The 25,730-nt window shown below is 41.5% G+C and overlaps 1 pseudogene; it reads right to left on the reverse strand.

Annotated features, from left to right (window-relative positions):
- Positions 1-1,520: 1,520 nt before the first annotated feature.
- LOC132223440 (general transcription factor IIE subunit 2-like) lies at positions 1,521-19,185 on the reverse strand (annotated as a pseudogene).
- Between the last annotated feature and the right edge of the window lie 6,545 nt (positions 19,186-25,730).

The following is a 25,730-nucleotide window of genomic DNA, read 5'->3' on the forward strand; positions in this document are numbered from 1 at the left end:
CTGTGAAACAGACCTGATCTAAAACTCCATTGATCACCTGACCTACATAAACCACCACTCTGACTGGTAGACCCCAGAAACACTTTGAGTCTTCTGAAGTTAGTGTCAATCCAGAAGCAGTGCTCAATACTCCCTGAAAAGTTTGATTATTTTCCCCCTCATGCACAATCAGCCTGTTAAAAGGCCATATGTCTCTTTGGTAAATCCTGGCAGAAAGATTTGCAGTATATATTTTTGGCAGTATGGAGGGGGTCCTTCCTTCAGAGACCTGGACTCCCCTTTCTTTTTTTTCTTCTGGATGCAAGAATGGTTTAATGTATGCAAATCAGTAAATGTGATACACCACATTAATACAATGACAGAAAAATATCCTGTGATTATTTCAAAAGACCCAGAAAAAGCATTTGACAGAACTCAATCTGTTCATGATAAAAACTCTTAATAAAATGGGTACAGAACATACCTCAATATAATAAAAGCCATACATGACAAGCCTAGAGCTAGCATCATACTCAATGGAAAAACAATGAAAGCTTTTTTTCTAATATCAAAAACAAGACAAGGGTGCCCATTCTTACTCAACACAGAACAGAAATTCCTATCCAAAGCAATCAGGTAGAAAAAAGAAATAAAAGGCACCAGAACAAATAAGAAGAAGAAGTAAAATAGTTTCTACTTGAAGATGACATGATTTTATATAAAGAAAATTCTAAAGAATCCACCAAAAAACTATTCAGTCTAATAAACAAATTCAATAAAGTTGCAGCATACAAAATTAACATACAAAACCAGTAGCATTCCTATACACTAACAATAACTTATTTAAAAAGAAATAAAGAAAACAATCCCATTTACAATACTATGCAAAACAATATAAAATACTTAGAAATAAATTTAACCAAGGAGGTTAAAGATCTCCACACTGAAAATTACATAACATTGATAAAAGAAATTGAAGACACAAATAAATGGAAAGATATCCCGTGTTCATGGATTGAAAGAATAACATTATTAAAATATCCATACTACGCAAAGCCATTTATAGATTTAATGCAATCCCTATCAAAATTCCAGTGGAATTTTCTACAGAAGTATAAAAACAATCCTAAAATGTATATAAAACCACAAATGTGCCCAAATAGCCAAAGCAATCCTAAGAAGAATAAAGCGGGAGGCATCACACTTCATGATTTCAAGTTAAATTATAAAGCCATAGTAATGTCAGACCAGAAATCTTAAAACTCCTAGAATAAAACATAGCAGCCAATCAACATTTCTCTCTCATTGATGTTTCTCTGACTCTCGCTCTCCCTTCCTCTTTCAGAATTGAATAAAAACATTTTTTAAAAAGCTTCTTGACATGAGTCTTAACAATGACATTTTAGATGATACCGTCAAGCCCCCTGAGGGTTAGGCTGTAAAGCTGACATTCAGGTTGGCAAGACAACTCTATCCATCCATCCTTGACGACTTGCAAAATCCAAGAGGCTAAATTCTGATTTAACCTACAAAACTGTTCACTATTTTCCAGGAGCAATGTCAGAGTAGTCCTTTAGCACTCCAGCCATGTGTTCATTATGAGTCATAAGTCATCTTTTTGTTTCTTCTGTGAAGCAGGCTTTTTTCTTCTCTGAATAGGGGCTACTTTCTTTGGTCCAGATTCCTGCATTGAAGAAATACACTGTCGCTTCAGATATTCTCTGATTTTCTCCGCATCCATTGAATCCACAGTGACACTCCTCCACAGTTTCTGAAACTCTTTGTCCACAGAAAATTGACAGCTTTTATCATCGAAGAAAAGAATTTTCTTCTTAGCAGAATGATTTACAGATAATATCTGGTCCCCTAAAGACTTGACAGCTTTCTGGGAATTGGGCAGTCCTTCCACTATGTCTTCTAGAAGAATTCCTCCTAAGCCGCCTCACTGGTCATGCTTATCTAAGAGTCTAAGCAGAGCCTTCTTATCTTTTAAGTTGTACTTGGTCTTGAAGGCATACTTCCCATCTATTACTTCAATTTTGGGATTATTGATTAATGTCTTAGACATTAGCCATTGTTTCTGCTTGAGTCAAATATCTAAATGTTGTGTTCCATCCAAAATTTCTTCTAAAGTTAGAGGATGTGTATCTCCTCCCTGATGAAGTGTCAGTCTCTATGTGGTCTCCAACTTTCTGTCCTCGGGTATCAGGGTTCTCTCCTGCGAGTTTCCTGTTGATTATTCAGGAAGTTTTCCTGTATTTTAGTTGTAATTCCAGTTTGTTCCTGGGAGCATGAACATGCAGCATCCACTTACTCTGCCACCATTTTTAATCTCCCTGGTCTCCCCTTTCATTCAAAGGGTTCTAAGTCTGTAAACTGGCTCAAGTCTTACAATTTATTTGGGGCCATATATCTCTGTTTTGGTGACTTATATTAATCTTCAGTGGACTTGACCTAGGATTCTTCACTTGTACAGTTCAAGAAAGAATATAGTAGACTACCCATCTTTTTCTCTTCAAGGGACACAATGATCAACTAACCAATGCCATAAGTCTTTGTAAGTCAGACTGTTCTCATTACTTCTTTGACTTTGCTGTCCATTACAGTAACTATGCCTACGTTGTTTTTTGTCAATTAAGTGCCCTCACTTGGCCCTTGTCACCCTGGGATCCAGTTATCCCCATTGCATTTAAAGATATTGGTTCAGTGGCAGTAATCACAACTGTAATTTCTGACCTATAGAGAAGAGTGAGCACAGAGCTCTTCAAAAATGCATTTCTCATAGTCATGAAAGATATGTTCTCCCAGGGTGGGTGAACAGGTCTTACATGATAAATCCACTTTTACATTCCAGTCTCCCTAAGCTTTCAGATACAGTATACCAAAGGAGTTCTAGCATTTTAAATTTGCTTTTGGTCCATGTTTCAACCAACCAACAAAAGTGATAGCACCTTTTCTAATCCATCGAGCTGCATGATTGAGTCCAGAATCTCTGCTTACTGGGCCCATATTCATATATTCAGCCCAATCCAACTTTACGTTCTTCACATTGTTATCTCATACTCTTAAAATTAGTTTCCACACAAATTCCCTAGATTTTTGTCTGTATAAATTGGAAAAATCACACAGTTCTTTTGATGTGTAATGTGCCTTCTCATGGGTCACACTTTGTACTTCACATTTTGGAGCCTGCTAGGACTCATGACTAGTCAAGAAGCAAAGACTAGTGTTGGGTAGATTATGAGGAAAATCAGCAACGTTTGTTTGGAAGTAAACTACCTCAGGGGAAACCATTAAAGGTTTTTAGGCACAGCAGGTTTAACCTCTTCAGACAGGTGTGGAAGGGTTGCTTCTATTGGCAGAGAAGACTCAGCAGAATTTAGGGGTTCACTGTCCTCAGCTTGACTGGGATCTGTCCATATGTCCCCATGCCAACATTCAAGATCTCATTTCTTTCCAATCAATGCCCTTACTCTAACAGAAGACACCCTGTGAAGTTTGGAATTTAATTTACATTGTAATTTAGCCACTTGTAGGATGGTAGTCTGGGTTTTGTTTTCAGAAATCTCTGCACTGTGGCTACCCCATGGTTACTATATTTTTCAGTTATGTGATTCTCATTCAGTTCTTTTTTATGTATTCTATTTGTTTTCTGAGATTTTATATTTTTTCCAAGAGAATTTGTAATTATTTTTATGATGGCTGCTTTAAAATTCTTGTCATAGAATTCTGATATCTGAATTATCTTAGTGCTAGGGCCAGTCTGTTTTCGTTTCTCATTTGAGTTGTGACCTTCCTGGTTCTTTGTATGATTTTTATTGTATCCTGCACATTTTGGGTATTGTTAGGAGACACTTGGTTCTATTTTTTTTTTTTTTTACTTTAGCAGGCAGCCCCCTTTTTAGGTTTGGCATGCAGCCCTGGCCTACTATTGTGGACTATGGTTGTAATGACAGTATGATTTTCAGAGATTATGTGGTGCTCCTTTTGGTATGCTTGGTTTATAGCATGTCTTCCCTGCTGATGCTGCTAGAGGGGGTGAAAGGAGCTTTCCTAGACCTGGCCATCTAGTGGTGGAGGAAGGGATTCTGCTAATTTCTACAAGAAGAATGTTTCCTGTGTTGGGAGCTGCTGGAGGCAGGAGTCCTGCTATTAGGGGGTGGGGGACATTGTCTGGGCCTGGAACTTATGGTCTGATTTCCTTTGCTGGAGCCTTCTAGCAGCAAAGTGTGTCTGGGTGGTGGAGAGTGTTCTCGGGGTCAATGGTTAAGGAGAGATTTCCTGAACCAGGCACCCTTCTGAGACACAAGCCCAGGAAGAGACAGGAGAGCCCAGCTCCCTGGGGGTCTGCCTTACCATCACTTTGTGGTTATTGTCCCCATCAATCCTTTTCTTATCTGCCCTCTCTTTAGCAGGGAGGGGTGGACATGAAAAAGCTCTTTTTGTTTTGTTTTGTTGGTCCTTGAATATAGAACCATTCTTAAGTGTTCTTGACCTTGTGGAAGAATTTCAGTTGTGAATCTACTGTGCCATACACACCAAGACCTATCTAACCACCACAAAAAGTTGCAGTGGCAAATATTTAGGGATGTGAAACCAAGAGTTTTCTTTCCCAAAATCACTTTTGCTGCTCATGACCCCTTCCCTATTGAAGCTGAGGAATCCCCTTCAGTAGAAGAATGACAAAAAGCAGCATCCAATCAAGGTGTAGCTTTGGATTTCTAAAACAGATTTTGGAAGCCCACTGCATAGACCTTAGTTTTTAAAGCTAATGTTTTTATTTGCAAAAGCTGGGTTTTATTAAAAGAAAGAATTATATGCAGACCCTCAGATAGCCAAAGCTTAGAGCTCATAGACTAGATATATGCATTTTTTAGCCATAGATAAGTAGGATCTAGAATAGGATAAAGTGTTTGCTTCTCTCCCAGAAGAGGGAATAGGGCACTTCTAGAGCTAGGGATGGGGCTGGACACAATATCAGTATGTGCTGCTAGGCAGGCTGTGCACTGCACAACTCCAAGGTGCATCACATGTGAATGGGTTCACTTTAATACAAAGTGCACAACCTTTATAACTGTATGAAATGACCCTGGAAAGAGGCTTGGAAAGGAATGAGAGAGTATTGAGACAGTAAATGTGAAAGATTGGGAATCCCAGAGCAGAATTGAACCTGGCCCTACATTCTACCTGTATTTCTGGGAGGGACACACCCTATCAGTGCCCCACACCAGCAGGAGAAGTCAAGAGGAGGTCAGAAATTGAGCTCTTACCCATTGAGACAGCGTGGAGGAATCTGGAGAGTATTATGCTAAGCAGAATAAGCCAGTCAGAGAAAGACTAGTATCACATGATCCCACTCATATGTGGAATGTAATGAACAAAATAAACTGATGAACAAAATAGATCCAGAGATATAGAAGCATGGAACAGACTGATGAATCTCAGAAGGAATATGGATGGGTGGGTGGGAAGAGATCAACCAAAGAACTTGTATGCATATATGCATAACCATGAACACAGACAATAGGGTGATGAAGGTCTGGGTTTGGGGGGTGGAGGCGGGTTAAAAGAGGTCAATGGGGGGATAAAAGGGTCATATGTAATGCTTTCAACAGTAAAGATTTATACATACATACATACATACATACATACATACATACATACATAAAATGAGCCTGGCATTTAGGGAGGAGAGATCCTGAGACAGTATCCTTAAGTTCCTGAGGGCTAATGAATAGCATGAGTGAGTTTCAGGTATAGGCTCAGAAAGAGACTCCATAGAAATGCTGAGAGGAGTGGTAACAAGAAAAGGCCTGGAGCTTGGAAGAAGATGCCCCAAAGTGTACAACTATACTGATTGGAGGCCATGGCAGCAGCCATCAGCACTGGAAGCAGATGCTAGTGTGTGCCAAAGGCCCGGAAGGATCAGTTACACCCATCCACCATATATATGAGGGGTGGAGATCACAAACACTCAAAGACTAAGAGAGGTGAGAGGGAAAAGAGGACAGGTCCTTGCTGTAGTCATCTGTAGCTAAATAATTTCTTGGGGAAGAGGAAGAGCGGAAAGAAGAGTGAGAAGCAGAAGAGGAGGGGGAAGCAGAAAAAGTAATGATTTGGTAGGGAGAAAAGAGAAGGAGAGGGAAAGGAGGAGAAAAGCAAGGGGAGATGTGGAGGAGGAGTGAGGAAGAGGGGGATGAGCACTGGAAGGAGGGAGAAGGAAAGGGGGGAAAGCAAGAAGGGGACAGGGACATGGGGGAGTATATATAAGAGGGGAAAGCAACCCGTATAAGGATATTGGATTTTAAATCTACACAATTGAAATCCAGAACAAAATAGATAATTAATTGCACCAGAGAGATTAAGCTTTAAACTAGAAGAGATTGAGTCACCTTCAAGGGACAAGGTTCAATAATTTCTTCCATCAGTAGAAATGGGAGTTTGTGAGCAGGTTGACCTAAGATATAGAGCTATAAAGAAAGTTACATTTCTGAGCTACTTGAAATTAAAAATCTGCTAGAAACTGCCAATATCCTCAAAACTTCTAAGTGGTGTCAAAATGCTTGTATGTCCACTGGGAAGTTTCTCTTATTCTGTAGCTGAACTTCATGAAACAGTTGTCTGCTATTACATGAATCGAAGCTCTCCATGCTAGAAAAAAACAATAAGAAAATCTGAGTTAGATAAAAAAAAATGTATTTGCAGGATTTGGGGAAATCTTTGGTACTGATGGGTGCTATCTGACTCTACCCACTGACACAGCCTCCAGGTGGAAAATGCCCTCAGGCTGCGCCATATGCTTAGAGTCCACACTACTCTAGACCTCAGTAACAATTCTGAATCCATCTGTCTTATGCAGAAACCAGGAGAGCACAGCATGAAGGGAAAGGAACATTCTCTCAGGGAGCAACAACTCCGTTTGGCACACCTTTCCACAAATACTCCTAATCCCAAATGGAATAACTACTTGCTCCTTCCTCTGTTCATTGTGCCCTTGATTCTACCTGACCTACTTGCTTTGGGTCTTGCCACATCAATGATTCTCCTTCTTGCAAAAACGCATTTACTCAGAGACATTCTTTTCTCAGGTTGGGAAATAAAAACACCAAGGGTTCTTGTGTCAGTTTAGTACAGGGGATTTGTTGACTTCCTGTGGGGTCCAAAAAGAAGTTAGGAGTGAAGAAGATTCAGGCTGAGTATGGGGAAGGTGCTATCACTACCAAGAGGGCTAAGAGTAGCAGAGAACAGGGAAGATGAGGAGTTCTGTTCTGGGCTCCCAGCCTTCTCTGCATGCAGTCCTCCCTCATAAACAGTCCTATGGTTAGATATGAGATTAAAGAGAAAGTGTTTCAGCCACTGAATACCCTGGTATCACACACATGCACACGTGTAAGTATACATAATGCACAGGCAGTGTGTGCATGTACATTAAACACAACTCCAGCACGCCACTGGAGGGTCTCTGGTCATCACCCAGAACACAGGCCCCTCCACACATATCAGTGAGCCCCTTTCTTCTCTTTTTTCCTCCAAGATGGCATTAACTTGGAGTGGAACATGGGGAGTAAGGCAGCCAATAAAAAAAAAAAGAGGAGGGAGAGGAAGCAATATCTTCCTGGTTTCAAATCCACTTCTTGTTCCTATTCCTGTCCCTAGCCCAGAAAGATCAAGGAGGGGTGAGCATTGTGACCCTGTCTTTTAGAGCATTTGGGAGTGACTGAGGATCTTCCTGAGACACTTGGCATTGGTATTCCAGGCACTGGACAGTGGATGTGAGTCAAACACTATAGGAAGAAAGAGTCATATAAGAGGAGCACTGTGTGCCCCTACAAACCAAAGGGAGGAAGGTTCCTAAGGAGGATGAGTGTGGACATGGCTGGTCCCTTGCAGCACTCCTTGGTTTCTGGTCAATCTTCTTTTATCTCTCTGTCTCCCTGGCAGCCGTTTCACTTTTGAAAATCTTATTTGTGATTCTGACTTCTGGAGAGACAGATCAAGCCCCCCAAGTGGACATTTTGAGACCTCATCATCACCATAGGTAAAGGGTATTTTCTTCCCGTAAACTCAGCACACCACTGAGCCTCTATGAACAGGGCCTTTCTGGTCTTCAACCCACCGAGACTCTCCCATAGGAGTTCACACCCTCCCTTGGCTGAATAGTCAGAGTTCACATGATCTGTGTGAGACTGCCTTCGTTACCAGTCCTTCATGGATGGTAGGCATCCCCTGTGAGAAGTGGAGCCGTCAATACCAATTTTGGGGGGAGTCAGCCAAGTGTGAGGTAATATAGAGTTCAACCTGAACCTTCTGCCCCACTGGTGTGGACACTTTTACTATGTCCCTATATATCCAAGACTGCCTGGCGTGTGCTAGTCACCACTGCTAAATTTCTCTTTGCTGCTGGTGTTGTCTCTCAACAGGATGATTGTGAGATTTATCTATGTTGGTTCATGGAGCTCTATGTTGTAAGTATTGTGTTTTCCCTTAGATGCCAGTGGACTGGCCATAATGGGTCCCTGATCTCTAGTTTGTCTCTTCCTCCCTCTACCAAGCTCCCTGGTTTATCTCCTCCTAGCTCTACCCTCAGGTCTTCACCTCAACTCTTCATGTTCCCCCACACCACTGCCTTTATTTGCTCACAAGTAGGAGGTTAACAGTCGTAGCTCAGCGGTGCCCAGACACCCTCCCCTCCATCCCACAGCCATACCTGACCCTCTGAGGAGAGACTGGCTATACTCTGACAAAGCCAATTCAGAGCATGCACAAGTGAAGGGAGTATGAACAGGGAGGGGTATGGAGAGGACATGGAGCAGTTAAATTGTCTGCATAATAAAGAGCTGGGAGAAACTGAGCAAAGGAGACAGAATGACAGCCCCTGAACTGTAGGTGGGTGAGAAGGACAAGAGGGTGTTGTGGAAATGGTTTACAAGTTGTAAGGGGAGAGCAGAGAGGGTAAGGGAAAGGCTGCTTGGAGTTTACTTTTGGATATCACTTTACAGGAGAGTCATGCCTGGAATATATGATGGTATGAACTTTTCGTCCTTATTTTAAGGTAATCTTACTGGTCATTTTAGTTTGTCCATATCCACCACCCCTCCTATCTCTTAGCTCTCCCTGTCTTCTCTTCAGCTTAGCTCTCACTTCTGAATGCCCAATTTGCCACTTAACACCCATTTCCAAGTTTTATTTATTTATTTATTTATTTGTTTGTTTGTTTGTTTGTTTGTTTGTTTGTTAATCCTCACTGGCGGATATTTTTTGAGAGAGAGAGTAACATCAATGTGAGAGAGACACATTGACTTGTTGCTTCTTGCACACGGCCTGACTGGGGCCCGGGATTGAGCCTGCAACTGAGGTACATGCCCTTGGCCAGACTCGAACCTGTGATCCTTCAGTCTTTGAGTAACACTCTACCCACTGAGCCAAGCTGGCCAGGGACCATTTCCAAGTTCTTGAGTGGGTATCTGCCTTTCCCAGCAATTCCTTTGGGGAATTTTTTTTCTGGAAGCCCTTGCACTGCCAGTCTTTATGACCTATGGGCTGGCTTCACTTCAGTCAAATGAATTCTCTTCTGTTAACAGTGGCCTGAACAGATTTACTCAACATGGCAAAATAAAGGGACCTGGGGGGACAGGGGTTCCACTCTTTGGGGACAATGAGAATAACAATGACCTTTAGAAGGCCCTGAAGGTTTGATATTTTCTTTTTTTTTTTAATTAAATCTTTATTGTTCAGATTATTACATTTGTTCCTCTTTTCCCCCCCCATATCTCCCCTCCTCCCAGTTCCCGCCCCACCCTCTGCCCTCACTCCCCACCCACTGTCCTCATCCATAGGTGCACGATTTTTGTCCAGTCTCTTCCCACATCTCCCACACCCCTTTCCCCCCCAAGAATAGTCAGTCCATTCCCTTTCTATGTCCCTGATTCTATTATAATCACCAGTTCATTCTGTTCATCAGATTATTTATTCACTTGATTCTTAGATTCACTTGTTGATAGATGCATATTTGTTGTTCATAATTTGTATCTTTACCTTTTTCTTCCTCTTCCTCTTCTTAAAGGATACCTTTCAGCATTTCATATAATCCTGGTTTGGTGGTGATGAACTCCTTTAGCTTTTCCGTATCTGTGAAGCTCTTTATCTGACCTTCAATTCTGAATGATAGCTTTGCTGAATAAAGTAATCTTGGTTGTAGGTTCTTGCTATTCATCACTTTGAATATTTCTTGCCACTCCCTTCTGGCCTGCAAAGTTTCTGTTGAGAAATCAGCTGACAGTCGTATGAGTATTCCCTTGTAGGTAACTAAGTTTCTTTCTCTTGCTGTTTTTAAGATTCTCTCTTTATCTTTTGCTCTTGGCATTTTAATTATGATGTGTCTTGGTGTGGTCCTCTTTGGATTCCTTTTATTTGGGGTTCTCCGAGCTTCTTGGACCTGTAAGTCCATTTCTTTCACCAGGTGGGGGAAGTTTTCTGTCATTATTTCTTCGAATAGGTTTTCAATATCTTGCTCTCTCTCATCTTCTGGCACCCCTATAATTCTGATGTTGGTACGCTTGAAGCTGTCCCAGAGGCTCCTTACACTATCCTCGCATTTTTGGATTCTTTTTTCATTTTGCTTTTCCGGTTGGGTGTTTTTTGCTTCTTTGCATTTCAAATCATTGACTTGATTCTTGCGCTCCTCTGGTCTGCTGTCGGGAGTCTGTATAATATTCGTTATTTCAGTCCGTGTATGCTTAATTTCTAGTTGGTTCCCCAACATAACATCGAGGGTCTCATTAGTTTTCTTGTAGATCTCATTAAGTTTATCGGCGGCTTCTAAACAGTTCTTGAGAGACCTTAAAAGTGTGGTTCTGAACTCTATATCTTCCATTGACAATTTTGTCCTGTTTCTTTGTCTCCGCATTTTGTTATGCTTCCTTGGTGCACCCCCTAGTGGTCTTTGTTCGCAGTCTTATAGTTAAACCTTGATTGTTGTAGCTAATACTAGGGAGGGTTTGACATCCAGGCCAAGTGGCTATGAGAATCAGCTGTGTCTGCAGTGAGAGAACTTCTGTCCTCTAGGGAGGTGCTAATCTAGCCTTTGCCTGAGGCTATCCGGCAAATGCCTCTGTGCAGGGCTTGGGCAGGGCGGGTCAAACAGGATCAACAGGGTGGGCCGGAGAGAGCAGTTATGGCGGCTCTCAGTCCTGTCCCCAGGGGCTCTGCCTCTCTGAGTTCCAGTACCCGCTGCAAAGCTCAGAGAGAAAGCTGCACTCGCTCTGACCGAAGCCAGACAGTCCCGCTTCTCCCGTTTGAGTCTGGGTCCCTAAAGACTCGCCTGTATCTGGAGCTCAGAGTCTGCGACTCCCTCCCGATTGAAAACGCCAACCGCGCACTCCGCACCTCAGAATTTGACTTCATCACTGCGCCTCCTCTGAGTGTCCGTATGCGTTTCTCTTTCCTCCTAGTTGTAGGACTTCCACTCAGCCAGCGTTCCTGTGGTTCTGCGTGATGTCCGTTCCGTCTTTTAGTTTCACTTTTGAAGTAGTTGTTCAAAGCAGCAAACTCCGGCGTTAACCTATGCCGCCATCTTGGTTCTCCCTGATATTTTCATATTAAAATGCCCGTGATCTATTTTTTTATATTTAGTAGAATAAACAAATAAACACAGCTGTAGTTTCTAAATGATGTTTTCATGAGAATCAGAGTAATAAAAAAGAGTGTCCTAAGCTCCCCACCCAACTCATGGCCTGTTCTTAATGTCTTCTCATCAGGGTAAGCAACTAGGCTTTAGAGGTGAATATAGTGGCTGTCTCTCCAAAATGCCCAGGGAGAGGAGTTCTGGGTCCTGGAGTGACCTGGTACTACATCACTATTCCCTTGCTTTTTCACATTAAAGGTGGAAGAACTCTGACATGCAGCATGACCTCGCCATCTCCAGTATCTGAGAGTTGCTGCTTAGTATGTGAGAATGAATGGACTCCCCTTCAGTGTAAATCAAGAAAGCTGTATGGCATAAAAACATCAAATCAAAAGGAGTGAAAATGCAGTTTTATTTTAACAGCTGTCAAAAGGAGGACTTTGTTATCCTAAATCATTTTTTCTGCATTTTCAAAAGTCACAGGCAGGCACAAGCAGGCAAGTCACATGAATTTTTTTCAAAGGCCAACTCTAACCTGGTGTGGCTTATGTCAGCATCCACAGCCTCTTTGACAGATCCACATCATTTCTCAGAATCTCCAGCTGCCTACCAAGTAAAAAGGTCAGCACATGAGCCAAGCTGGCCAGGGGCTATTTCCAAGTTCTTGAGTGAGTATCTGCCTTTCCCAGCTGAGGAGGTTATGTTGGGTTTTATGTGTGCATCTGCCCTTCTCCTGAGGATCACTGAGGGCTTGCTGGGAATGACTTCAGACTGGTCTTTATCTATGACTGTTCAACACCACAGACAGCTGTAGAAGAGTGCAAAAACTAGAAAGTGTGATGAAACCCAGTTAATCCAGGGGACTTAGGGGCCTCTTCCCCCAGCCTCCTCCCCAACACAGACACACACACACACACACACACACACACACACACACACTCACTTGGTTCCAGCACGAGTCATAAGAGATAGCTTTGGGGCATCATCTGACTTCAAATGCCAGCCAGTTTCTTTCATTTTGTCATGTACATGTGACTGTGTCTAGAATCTGTGTTCCTTTACATTGACATAGTCTCAATTCCTATTTTAATTGCTAAATCTATAGTGCAGATATTCATATATTGTAAAGAAAGCTCGAGACCATGGGTACTCCCACATGTGTTCTCTTCAAGTTTACTGAATAATCAGTTCATTCATGTCAAAATCTTGTTGAGAGTCATGACTGTGCTTGCACTGAATGCATAAATTCATTTTGGGAAGAATTGATAACAATAATTATTTTTCCTATCTAGCAAGAAATGGTATTTTTAGTGTCAAAACAGGAAACACACAAAAAGTTTCATGCAAATTTCCCACTATTTAAAAAATTACATTCACATATGTTTTGTGGCCAAGTGAATTGGCTATCATATTTCTTTACTTTCATATTTTATTTTAGAGGAGTATATAATGTCTTCTTTTGTGTGTTTCAAGTGCATGCAATTTTACTTTTTGTAAACTATCTGAATAATTGACTTGGTTATTATGAAGAGACATTCACATAAGAAGCCATAGGCAATTTTCCAATTTCTGTATGTAAAGAAATTATAGCATATCAATAATCTATATATATATAAAAGGCTAATATGCTAAGTGTCTGACCATCCAATCAGTTGCTATGACGTGCACTGAGCATCAGGGGGCAGACGCTCAATACAGGAGCTACTGAGCTGCAGTGACTTGGCAGCAGTGGTTCTCAGGTGGTACACCCTGAAACCAGAGAGGAGGGAGTCCAATTCCTTGCGGGCCACACAATTCCACCTTCGGCTGTGGGTTATGTTGTTGCTGGGGCACTGTCGGCCCTGAATCTGGTTTACTGCAAACTTGCATTTGCGTTCCACACCCTGTACGACAGCAACTTTGCAGAGTGCCCTCTCACACTCCAGGACCCCTAGGGGGATGTTGGAGAGCTGGTTTCAGCTTGACCCCCACAGGCCAGGCTGAGGGACCCCACCTGCCAGAGGGACCTCGCTCACTCAGCAGACGCTGGGGGAGGGACTGCAGGAGGTTGGCCCCAGGGCATGTCTGGCCCATCTCGCCTAGTCCCACCCCGCCAGCCACCTTCTAAATAATTTCCTTCCAATGTGCATGAATCTGTGCACTGGGTCACTAGTATGACATAAAATGCAGCTATTGAAAAAGATGAAGGGGTCCTCTATGTACTGACATGGACAGGATCTCCAAGAAATGGTAATTGAAGAAAGAACATTGAAAAACAATGGCTGTCTCCTTATCCCATTTGTCTTTTTTCACAGAGTCATCCATATGGCAAAAAGTAAATGCAAAGACTAAGATCTGAAAAATGTACAGCAAACTGCTAATGGCAGTTCTTTTGGTAGAGGAGGGTAAAATGGTGGGGTATAGGAAAGGAGCCAGACAGGGAGTACATTTGTAAAGATCTGTGTCTTTAACAGATTCTTATTTGGGAGGGAAAGAAGAGGTGAAGACACCCATTCTCCAGTCTCTGAGACTCCCTGGGCCTCCCTGTTTTATCAGGAATACAGTAATGAGAGTCACAACACCAGCAATATCAGACCTCTGCTCAGGGTGTCTGCCTGCCAGGCACTTCTCCAAGGGATGTACATACAGTAGCTCATTTAACCTTGAACAGCTTTGGTGGGCAGGCACAGGAAAGGTATGTAACTGGCCCAAAGTCACATAGCTGCAGAACCAGGATATGAACCCCCTTGCCTGGCTTCAGAGCCCCAGGCTTCCACCTCTTCAGAATGCCTCCTCTTGATCCTTGTGGGAGGCAAGGAAACCATTCTCCACCGTCTATTTGTTTTGGTTTTACATGTTTCTATATGGGATGGAAAGAAACCTGGAGGACTGAGCCCTCCCTGCCACTCAAGAAAAGGTAATGTGTGGTCTTCCCCACCCTTACAGGCATCTGTGCCTCAGCTTCTTCAGTTATGTGAGACTGAGTGGGGCAGCAAGTCACATCTTATAATCTGTTTTAGTTCCTCATAGAACAGCACTAAAAAAGCCACAAAGCCCTGTCCTCACTGTTAGTCCTCTCACATCCTATAAAAATCCATGTCCTACCTCTACACAATACCTACAGGGTTCACATTTTAATGTTAAGCATATGGTTGCTCTGTATCAGAGCATTGCTAGGTAATATGGCATGAGAAGTGTGACTACTCACAGCCATATTTTCCACAACTAAACATCCCATTTATGTGAATTGGCATTTTAAAAAAGCAGTAATTTAAGAGTCATGGCCGAGGTTGAATCCAGAGACTGAGAAAGAGTAGAAAATCCTACCTGAGACTGAATTCTTCAATTTTCTCTTTGTAGTTGGATCTTGAAGCCAGTGTTGCTGACCACTGCCCAGTGGACCTTTTGAAATACAATGAACACTATTAGGACATTTTGGTAACTCCTCCTACAAGAGTTTTTAGAGGAGAGATTTTGCGCAAGCCAAAGAAAAGCTCTGAGACCATGATAACCAGTGTCCAGGGAACAGATAAATAGCAGGCGGTACCCAAACCAAGGTAATATCTTCTCTCTCTTCCAGCACCTCTCACTCACCATATTCATCCGTGATCATGCAGTAACCCAAGTAGTGATGGTCAGTGCTTGGACCTTGTAAAAGGGTGCGGTTAATGTGTCCTAAAGGACATTGTGAGTTGTCATGACACCTCTTTATGCCTAATCAGTTGGGTCTTGAGACTCAGGAAAAAAGTGGGAGGAGGGGAAAGGGAACTTCTTTCTCTCCGTGCCTTCCATTCCTGATCAATTGTTGTTTCTGCAGGACATGTAGCTGCTCAGTGGTCTGGGAAATAAAACACTCAGATACACCAAGATAATGTGGCATCTTAGTCTGCCATCAACAAACTAATTGAAATTATGGACTCCAACCCTGATGTGTAATGACAGGATGAGGACTGTCATTTCTCTAAGTTAGTAAAAATACATTATATACAAAAGTAATTATGAACACAGGCTCAAGAGAAAGGTGGTCTGATTTGCTAGTTCTGTGTGTGCTTGGGCAAACCCCTTAAATTCTCATCCTTAGGTTCTCCCTTGGTAAAGTAGGGATGACAATAGCAACCCCACTTGTGGAAGTTTGTGAAGATTAAATGAGATGATAATGTAGTATCCCCAGAACTTTTATGCTGTTTGGCTCTCACTGGTTTCAGTTACCCTCAGTCAACTGCAGTCTGAAAATATTAAATGGAGAATTTGAGAAATAGACAATTCATATATATGTTAAATCTGTCCCCTCTCCCAGTCACTCATTGTATTCATCCTTGAACCAGAAGTAATCCAGGTGCTGGTGGCTGGTGTTCAGAACTTGCCATTGAGTCTGGTAACAATGTTCTGAGAGCCATTGTAGAGTTACCATGATTCCTCTAGGTCAGTGATGGTGAACCTTTTGAGCTCGGCATGTCAGCATTTTGAAAAACCCTAACTTAACTCTGGTGCCGTGTCACATATAGAAATTTTTTGATATTTGCAACCATATAAAACAAAGATTTATATTTTTGATATTTATTTTATATATTTAAATGCCATTTAACAAAGAAAAATCAACCAAAAAAATGAGTTCGCGTGTCACCTCTGACATGTGTGTCTTAGGTTCACCATCACTGCTCTAGGTCAAGCATGTCAAACTCACACCCCGCGGGCCCCATGTGGCCCACAATGAATATTTTTGCAGCCCAGCCAATATAACAGTATGTAAAAGGCGAAAGATTTATACGATCTGAAGAGAAACCAGAGTAATAGTGAGGAGAATAAGAGTGAAAAGAATTGAGGTTGAAATCTGAAAACCCATAAAGTGGGTAGATGGGAAAATAAATATTTATTGACAAATCTATATTTATATATATGTAAAAGCCTAAACGACCAGCCGACCGGCCAATAGCTATGACGCACAATGGCCACCAGGAGGCAGATGATCCAGTTGGTAGCTATGAGGTGCACTGACCACCAGGGCGAAGAAGGCAGAAGCTGCCATGCTGTGGTGAATTGGCAGCTGCAGTTCTTGGGTGACACACCCGGAACCAGAGAGGAGAGAGCCCGATTGCAGGGTGCATCAACCAATAACCGCACTCTTGCAATCCGGAACCCCTCAGGGAATGTAGGAGAGCCAGTTTTGGTCTGATCCCTGCAGGCCAGGCCAATGGACCCCACTGGTGCACAAATCCGTGCACCAGGCCTCTAGTCTTAAAATAGTTGTACTAGCAAAGGAGTTGCAAATTAGCTGCCTCAAATGGAAGAAGTAGGCTATTTGGCCAGCCCAGTGTGTTTAAAAAAAAAAAAAAAAAAAAAATATATATATATATATATATATATATATATATATACACACACACACACACACACACACACATACACACACACATATATATATACATATATATATATATATATATATACATACACACACACTAGAGGCCCGTTGCACAAAGATTCACGCAATAAGCCTTCTTCCCCCTGGCTGCTGGCACCAGTTTTCCTCCGGCACCCAGGACCCAGGCCTTTGGTCTGGCTTCAGTGGAGAAGCCAAGCCTCTTCAGTCTTCAGTCATCTTCAGTCTTCAGTCATCTTCAGTCTTCGCTCTGTGCCTGCATATGCAAATTAACTGCCATCTTCTTTGGGTTAATTTGCATACTCATCCTGATTGGCTGGTGGGTGTAGTGAAGTGACACCAATTTGTATGTTTCTCTTTTATTAGTGTAGATATATATATATATATATATATATATATATATATATATGTATGTATATATATATATATATATATAATCATGGTATGTAAGAAATGTTTTAATAAAAATGTCATAACTTAATTTTTACAATATCCTGCTATACATAATCTATAATAATAAAGGGTAATAAGCTAATTAGACTGGCATCTTCCGGATGTCATTCTGGACGTCCTTCCTTACCAAGTCAGGGTGGAGGGAAGCCAGCTCGGGTCCTAGGTGCCTGCTGGCAGCCCGAGGAGGGAAACCCGGGTCTTAGGTGTGGGAGGGAAGCCAGTGCCAGCAACCGGGGGAAGGAAGGCCTACTCTTGCATGAATTTTTGTGCATCGGGCCTCTAGTTATTAATAACAAACTACAAAGTTTGCTAAGGACTTATTACTATAATCTATTGCTTTCATTTCCCTTCTGGGCCTAAGCGCAGGCGCACCATTTCTCTCCCCTAATACCAGCAGCGAATATTTTAACAGCTGATTGCCACATCATTACTCTTGGACTGACTTGTTTGGTGTGCACAACAGGAAATATTTCCCTTTCAGAGAACAGGAAAAATAGGTTTATTTGCATTACGCTTACTAATTTGTGCAGTTATTCAATGTCTGGTAAGTTAATGTTCAAGAAAAAAAATATTAATTTTTATTAAAATGTTCTATTATTTTATGTTAACGATTACTCATTTATTTCAGCCCTTTGTATTCAGCATGTCTCTATTGAAATAAACCCACGTTTCTATGAATATTGAAGCTTTTGTTTTTTTGTGGCCCACATAAACTTAAACCTTGTTTATTTGGCCCCTGTTAGCCTTTGAATTTGACATGCTTGCTCTAGGTGCTTAACCAAACAGGCCCTGTGGTTTACAGAAAGGCAGTGGGATAAAAGGAATTTTTTCTTCCCTTTCTTTACTCTCTCCTCCAGACCAGTTGTTACTCTTGTGGGAAATGTGGCTGCTCAAAATAACTCCTGTGATCTGGATAAAACAATCAGACACATCTAGTTAATTTAGAATTTTATCTGTTATCTACAAAATGAATTGATTTAGGAACTCGAACCCTGCTGGACAACAACTATGTGGAGGACTAGTATTTGTCCATAATAGTAGAATGATGTTGCATACAAAAGTGGTTAGGAGCACAAGCTCAAGAGACAGGCTACTTGTTTTCCAATCCCTGTTCTGCGTGACGTTGGACAAGTCTTTTAAGCTCTCTGATACACACATTTCCCCTTTGTAAAGTGGGGATGACAACACTTCCTTTCTTAGATGTTAGTGAGGTCCTTGGCTATGCAATTACTTATATTCACACAAGAGGGAACATTCTATTTGTATCCATGAAAGTTCCTCGAGCATCAGCTGTTGAGAGCCTCAGCTGGAATAATTCAACATGCACTATCATCCCAGATAGCTAGGACAACTTCCCTTGCAGCCATGCATAAGCTCAATTCCAGTTCTCACTGAGACTGGCAAGCCCAGGACCTGCCTGTAGCCCAGATGGGTGCCAGCCCGGGCATGTAGGCTTGAAGCACTGCTGCTGGTGGTATTTATGCTACTCAGAGAGGTCCATAGGCCAACACTCTATCCACTGAGCCAAACCCGCTTGGGCTGCTATTGTTTAGTCCTTCCACTTTTTTTCACCCAGGGCCCCAACTCTCCACCCTGCCCTAACAGTTGTCAGTCTGTTCTCTGTATCTATGAGTCTGTTTCTATTTTGTAAAGGGCATAACTCATTCTCCAGAGCTCAAGCCCAGTATAGAGCCCAAGGTGGTCCCAAAGCTAACAGGAAGTTATATGTAGGATGAGCCACTTCTTACTTACCTGTATCTGTTTTCTGCATGCCCTGATTTCCCCTCCAACTTTTAGTTTTAAAGCTTTCAAAGCTACAGAAAAGTTGAGATAATAGTACAATAAATACCCATAAACCATTTACCTAGATTGAATAATTTTTTAAACTTTACTATACTTGATCCTGTCTCATTCTCTCTCTCATAGTTTTTAGAATTACCATTCTACTATCAGTCCACAAAAATCCTCAATTAACCCAATATCATCCTTTGAACCTTGTTTCTAATCAAAGATTATACATTTACTTTTCATGTATCCATAGTCTAATTTTATTTAGAGCACATCCACACATTTCTTGTTTGTTTGTTTTTCTTACAAAAGAGTGATGTTGCCTTAACCAGTTTGGCTCAGTGAATAGAGCGTTGGCCTGTGGTCTCAAGGGTCCCAGGTTCAATTCCGGTCAAGGGTATGTACCTTGGTTGTGGGCACATACCCAGTAGGGAGTGTGCAGAAAGCAGCTGATCGATGTTTCTCTCTCATAGTTGTTTCTAACTCTTTATCCCTCTACCTTCCTCTCTGTAAAAAAATCAATAAAACACATTTTTTTAAAAGAAGAGTGATGTTTTTGAAAAGTTCATTTCAAGCAGAATGTCTCTATAATTTGTCCAAATTTTCTTCATTATTAGACTGAAGTTAAACATTAAAGTGTCTCAAGATTTCTCTATTGTAATTAATGGAGAATTTCCTCTTTATAACAAATAAATAATCTTAGAGTGTGTAAATGCCTTATTTTCCTACATTGTTTCACCCAATGATTTTTGCATCCATCAATACTTTTGCCTAAATAAGTTATTATAATGATGGTTAACAATGGTTATGGATTATGATGTCACTCTGCTAAAGATAGCAAGACAGCCTGGATCCCTAGAGGACTAGACTGTTGCATTTTTATTCTGTCAAAAAGTGACTTCTATTCAAAAGTACTTAAATGGTAGAAATTGAAACAAACAAACAAAACCCCCCACAGCATCTCTAAGCTGAATGGTTCAGGACAAGTGCAGAAAGTTTGAACCATGATGCCAAACAACAGAGAAGAAAAAGACCTCCTTAAAAACAAGTTGCTAACAACGGGTTTATAATATCTAAATAATAAATACATGTCTACATTTTTCCTTAGCTTACACCTAAAATCATACTTCTTAAAGGCATGGTACACAGAACATCTTGATTGACAGAGGACAGAATAACCCAAATTACATGCTAGCCAATATATTAGTGAACCAGATCACAGCTAGACAAGGATTGGTGAACATATTGATAGAACAAATAGCAGATATGTGAAAATCTCAGGTTGAGTAAGAAAGATACTGGGCTCTCACCACGACCAGCAGGCACTGTAAGGACCCTGAAGGCATCTGTCTCACAGTCAATCTATGGTGACTGAGACAAAGGAATATATGGGGTAATGATGGTACCATGTCACAAAAGTTACACACAGAAAACTGTGGGCTCCTGGAGCTGCTGACTTCCTAATAACAGTCCAGTGAAGTCTTCTGAGTAGAGTCAAAAGCACCTACAAGTTAATCTGAGACGATCAAGAGGAAAGCAGAATTTTCTAGTCAAAGCAGGATAGGTTGACAATTGCATCAAAAAGAGTAAATTACCCAGGAATAAACTTAACCAAGGAGATGAAAGACCTGTACTCTAAAAACTGTAAGACATTGAAGAAAGAAATTCAAGAGGGCACAATAAAATGGAAGGATATGCTGTGCTCATGGATTTGAATGATTAATATCATTGCAATGACCATACTACACAAAGCAATTTACAGATACAAGGAAATTCCTATAAAAATATGAATGTTATTCTTCTCAGACCTAGAACAAATAATCTTAAAATTTATGTGGAACCAAAAAAAAAGACCTCGGCAAAGAAGAACAAAGTTGATAGTATCACACTCCCTGATATCAAACTATACTACAAAGCTATAATAATCAAAACTTCATGGTACTGGCACAAAAACAAACACACAGATCAATGAAACAGAATAGAGAGCCCAGAAATAAACCAACACCTACATGGTCAACTAATCTATGACAAAGTAGGTAAAAATATACACTGGATGAAAAATAGACTCTTCCACAGGTAGTGTTGGGGGGAAAGGACAGATACATGCAAAAAAAAAAAAAAAGGAGAAAGAAAGAAAGAAAAGAAAGAAAGAAACTGGCCTAACCTATTACACTATATACAAAAATGAACTAAAAATGGGTTAAAGACTTAAATGTAAAGCCCAAAATCATAATACTCCTAGAAGAAAACACAGGAAGTAAACATTTGACATCAGTCTGAGTAATATCTTTTTTGGTAAGTTCCCTCGAGTAAGGGAAATGTAAGCAAAAATAAACAAATGGGACTTCATCAAAGTAAGAGGCTTCTGTACTGGGAAAGAAACCTTCAACAAAAGAAAACAACATACTGAATGGGAGAATATATTCACAAATGATATATCTGATAAGGGGTTGATATTCAAAATATATAAGTAACTAATGCAATTCAATAATAAAAAATGGGCAGAGGACATGGAAAGACATACCTTCAGAGAAGACATACAAGTGGTCAACAAGCATATAAAAAGACTAGAGGCCCGGTGCACGAAATTTGTGCAGGGGTGGGGGGGCCTCAGCCCAGCCTGCACCCTCTCACAATCCAGGACCACTGCCTCCTAACTGCTCACCAGCCTGCCTGCCTGATCACTCCTAACTGCTCCCCCTACTGGCCTGGACACCCCCAACTGCCCCCCCCCCCGCTTGGTCACCCCACACAGCCTGCTGCTCAGTTGTTTGGTCGCCTCTCACTAACCCCTCTGCCAGCCTGGTCACTCCACGCAGCCTGCTGCTCAGTCGTTTGGTCGTCCCTCACAAACCCCCCTGTGGGCCTGGTTGCCCCATGCAGCCTGTTTGGTTGTGATGGTCACTTAGGCTTTTATTATTATAGATGCTCAGCACAACTAATCACTAAGAAAACACAAATCAAACCACAATGAGATACCACCCATACTAGTGAGAATGGCTATTATCAAAAAGCCATCAAATAACGTATCTTGGCAACAATATGAAGCAATGGAAACCCTGGTGCACTGTTGGTAGTGTAGCCTCTATGGAAAAAAGTATGGAGATTTCTCAAAAAATCTAAAAATAGATATACCTTACAACCCAGCAATTCCACCTCTTGTTATTTATCCAAAGAAAAGAAAGATGCAGGAGGCAGTGGATTGATGGTTCTCTCTTATCATTGATGTTTATGTCTCTCTCGCCCTCTCCTTCCTCTCTGAAATAAATGAAAATGTACTAAAAAAAAAGAAACAGACTTACAGACACAGAGAACAGACTGATGGTTACCAGAGGGAAGGGGGGTTAGAGAGGTGAGTGAAAAAAGTGATGGGATCAAGAAATACAAATTGGTAGTTACAAAATAGTCATGGGGACGTGAAGTACAACACAGGGAATATAGTTAATAATATTATAATAAGTATGTATGGTGCCAGGTGGGTACTTGAAATAAATGAGGGGGGTCACTTTATAAAGGATAAGATTGTCTAACCACTATGCTGTACAACTGAAACTAATACAAAATAATATTGAATGTCAACTATACTTGAAAATTAAATTTCTAAAAAAGAAAGCTCTCCTGTTACTACAGAAAGAGAAGAAATAAAATTGTAATAATAGATTATGACTGTCTTATGCTATGTACGTGAAACTAATATAATATTGTATATCAACTATAAATTAAATTTATTTATTTTTATTTCAATGACTGAGCCATGCCAGCGAGGGTAAATTAAAGTATTTTAAATGTAAAAAATAAAATAAATAATAATTAAAAATAAATGTTCTTTAAAAACAAGTGCAATAATGATTAATAATAAATAATCAAATAAAAATAACTCATTATTAGTTAATAATGAATCCATGAAATAACAGCTTTTTATCTAGGATAAGTACTTTACATTCAAAACCAATAAGTGTAATCCTCAAACCTTACTTCTACTATCTCTCAGAACAATTTTGGAAAGAATTTTGAAGCTTATGAAGAAGCATCTTTGTCCCGTATAATCTTTCAATAAAAGATTTTCTGAATGACAAAAAAGAGAAAAAGACCTAATTCAAAAAGATATATATAGTTTTATGTTCATTGCAGCATTATTTGCAACAGCCAACTTATGGAAGCAGACTAGGTATCCATCAACAGATGAATGGATAAAGAAAATGCACGTGTGCCCACACACACACACACACACACACACACACACACACACACAGGAATATTATGCAGCAATAAAAAAGAATGAAATCTTGCCATTTGCAACAACACAGACAGACTTGGAGGGCACTATGTTAAGTGAAATAATCCTGGCAGGCAAAGACAAATACCTATGGTTCCACTTACATGTGGAATCTAAAAAACTAAAACAAGCAAAGAAAATAAAACAAAAATAGCCTCATAGAAAAACAGACCAAAAGAATGGTAACTAGAAGCGAGGAGGTATGGGGAAAGGGGGAAAGAGGTAAGGGAATATAGTCTATAATATTTTGATTAGTGTACACAGTGACAGATGATTACTAGAATTAGTGTGGTGATGACATTGTAAGGTATAAATATGTTGACTCCTATATTGTACACCTGAAACTAATAAAACCAATATAAGATTGTATACAGCTATATTTAGAAAAAATAAAATTAAACATATTTAGAAAAAGATATGTTGAAATAGCAGAGGTACTTTTAGAAAGAGGACCAACTAATCTCCAGGCGATTTAATTTATTCATTGAGACAAAATCAGCATACTATAAATATCACTCTCTAAAATGTAAAATTTTGTGATATTAGTATATTCATAAAGCTCTGCAACCATGTAACATCACTACCTATTCCAGAAGAAAACAGACACCCATCAGCAATCATCACTATCATCCCCAACACCACGAGCCCTGGCAACCACAAATCTCAGGTTTGGCTCTATGGGTTTGCTTATTTCGTACATTTCCTACACATGGAGTCCTACGATGTACAGTACTTTGTGACTGGCTTCTTTCACTTAGCACACTGTTTTCAAAATACATGTGGTAGAAGGCATCACTACTTCATTCTCTTACGTGGCTAATACTCCCCCATTGCATAGATATATCACTTTGTTTATCCAATAATCAATGGATGGACATTCGTGTTGTTTCCTCTGGTGTGTGTGTGTGTGTGTGTGTGTGTGTGTGTGTGTTAATCCTTGCCCTTGATTTTCTTTTTAGAGAGAGAGTTGGGGGGTGGGGGTGGGGAGAGACAGAAAGAGAGAAACATTGATATGAGAGAGACACATTGATTGGCTGCCTGCCACTGGCTACCAGGAATCCTGCCTGTAGTGGAGGTATGTGCCCTTGACCCGGATCAAACCAAGAACCTTCATTTCTCGGGTTGACGCTCTAACCTCTGAGCCAAACCAAGTAAGGCTCTGGTTGGCTCTTATTAATAAAGTTGACATGCGTATTTGTGGACGCTTGCTTGCGTGGACATACTTTGAGCTGTCTTGGATATATATGTACTAGGGAGTGAAATTGCTGATTCACGTGGTCCCTACATTTTTAGAGACATTTAAACATCTAATAATTTAATAATTCTAATAATTTAATAATTCTACCTGGTTCATTATTTCTTTCAAGTTTGAGGGCTCTCGTGTTTCATAAACTCCAAAAGGGTCAAAACGCAAATTTTAGAGCAACAACGGGCGAGTCAAATCGCAGGAACACTTATTAAAATGCTCTTAATGCGAGTGTCAGGAGCTCAGGGTTTGGGGGTGCAGGTGAGAAATCTGAGTTTGTTCGTTTGTTCTTAAATATTTTTATTGATTTCAGAGAGGAAGGGAGAGGGAGAGAGAGACAGAAACATCAGTGATGAGAGAGAACCACTGATTGGCTGCCTCCGGCCCGCCCCCTACTGGGTGGGGGTCGAGCCTGCAACTGAGGCCTGTGCCCTTGACCGGAATGGAATCGAACCCGGGACCCTTCGGTACTCGGGCCGACGCTCTATCGACTGAGCGAAACCGGCCAGGGCCGAAGCCTGCGTTCTGAACCCGCTCTCCAGGAATCTCCTGCCCCCGAGGGCACAGCCGGGGCCTCCGGAAACCCAGGAGTTCCCACCCCCACCGCTCCTGTCGCCCCGGGCCCGCCCGCCACTCGCAGCTCTAAGACCCTGTTGGCCCCGCCCCCCGAGCCACTCGGAGGAGAACGCGGGTCTGCCCGCGGGTGGCACGCAGTCGGCCCGGCGGAGCCTAGGCTGATGGACGCCTAGGGCCCGGGACCGCAGCCCCAGGACCAGCCCCGCGAGCGCGCGGTCAGGAAGTGAGTCCCTAGGGACGGCGGTGGGGGGAGGGGGCCTCCGGTGGGCGCGCGGAGCGGGCTCCGGACGCTCCTTCCGACGGCTCGCCGGGGGCACCGTCCTGGCCCCGGGCCTGGGAGCGGGCGCGGCGCGGGCGGCTGCTCCTCACCGCGCGTGGGAATGTAAGTGGGGGCGCGTCCCGTCCCAACACGGGCGCGGGGATGGAAGGC

This window comes from Myotis daubentonii, chromosome X (genome assembly GCF_963259705.1).
Source record: "Myotis daubentonii chromosome X, mMyoDau2.1, whole genome shotgun sequence".
Classification (NCBI taxonomy): domain Eukaryota; kingdom Metazoa; phylum Chordata; class Mammalia; order Chiroptera; family Vespertilionidae; genus Myotis; species Myotis daubentonii.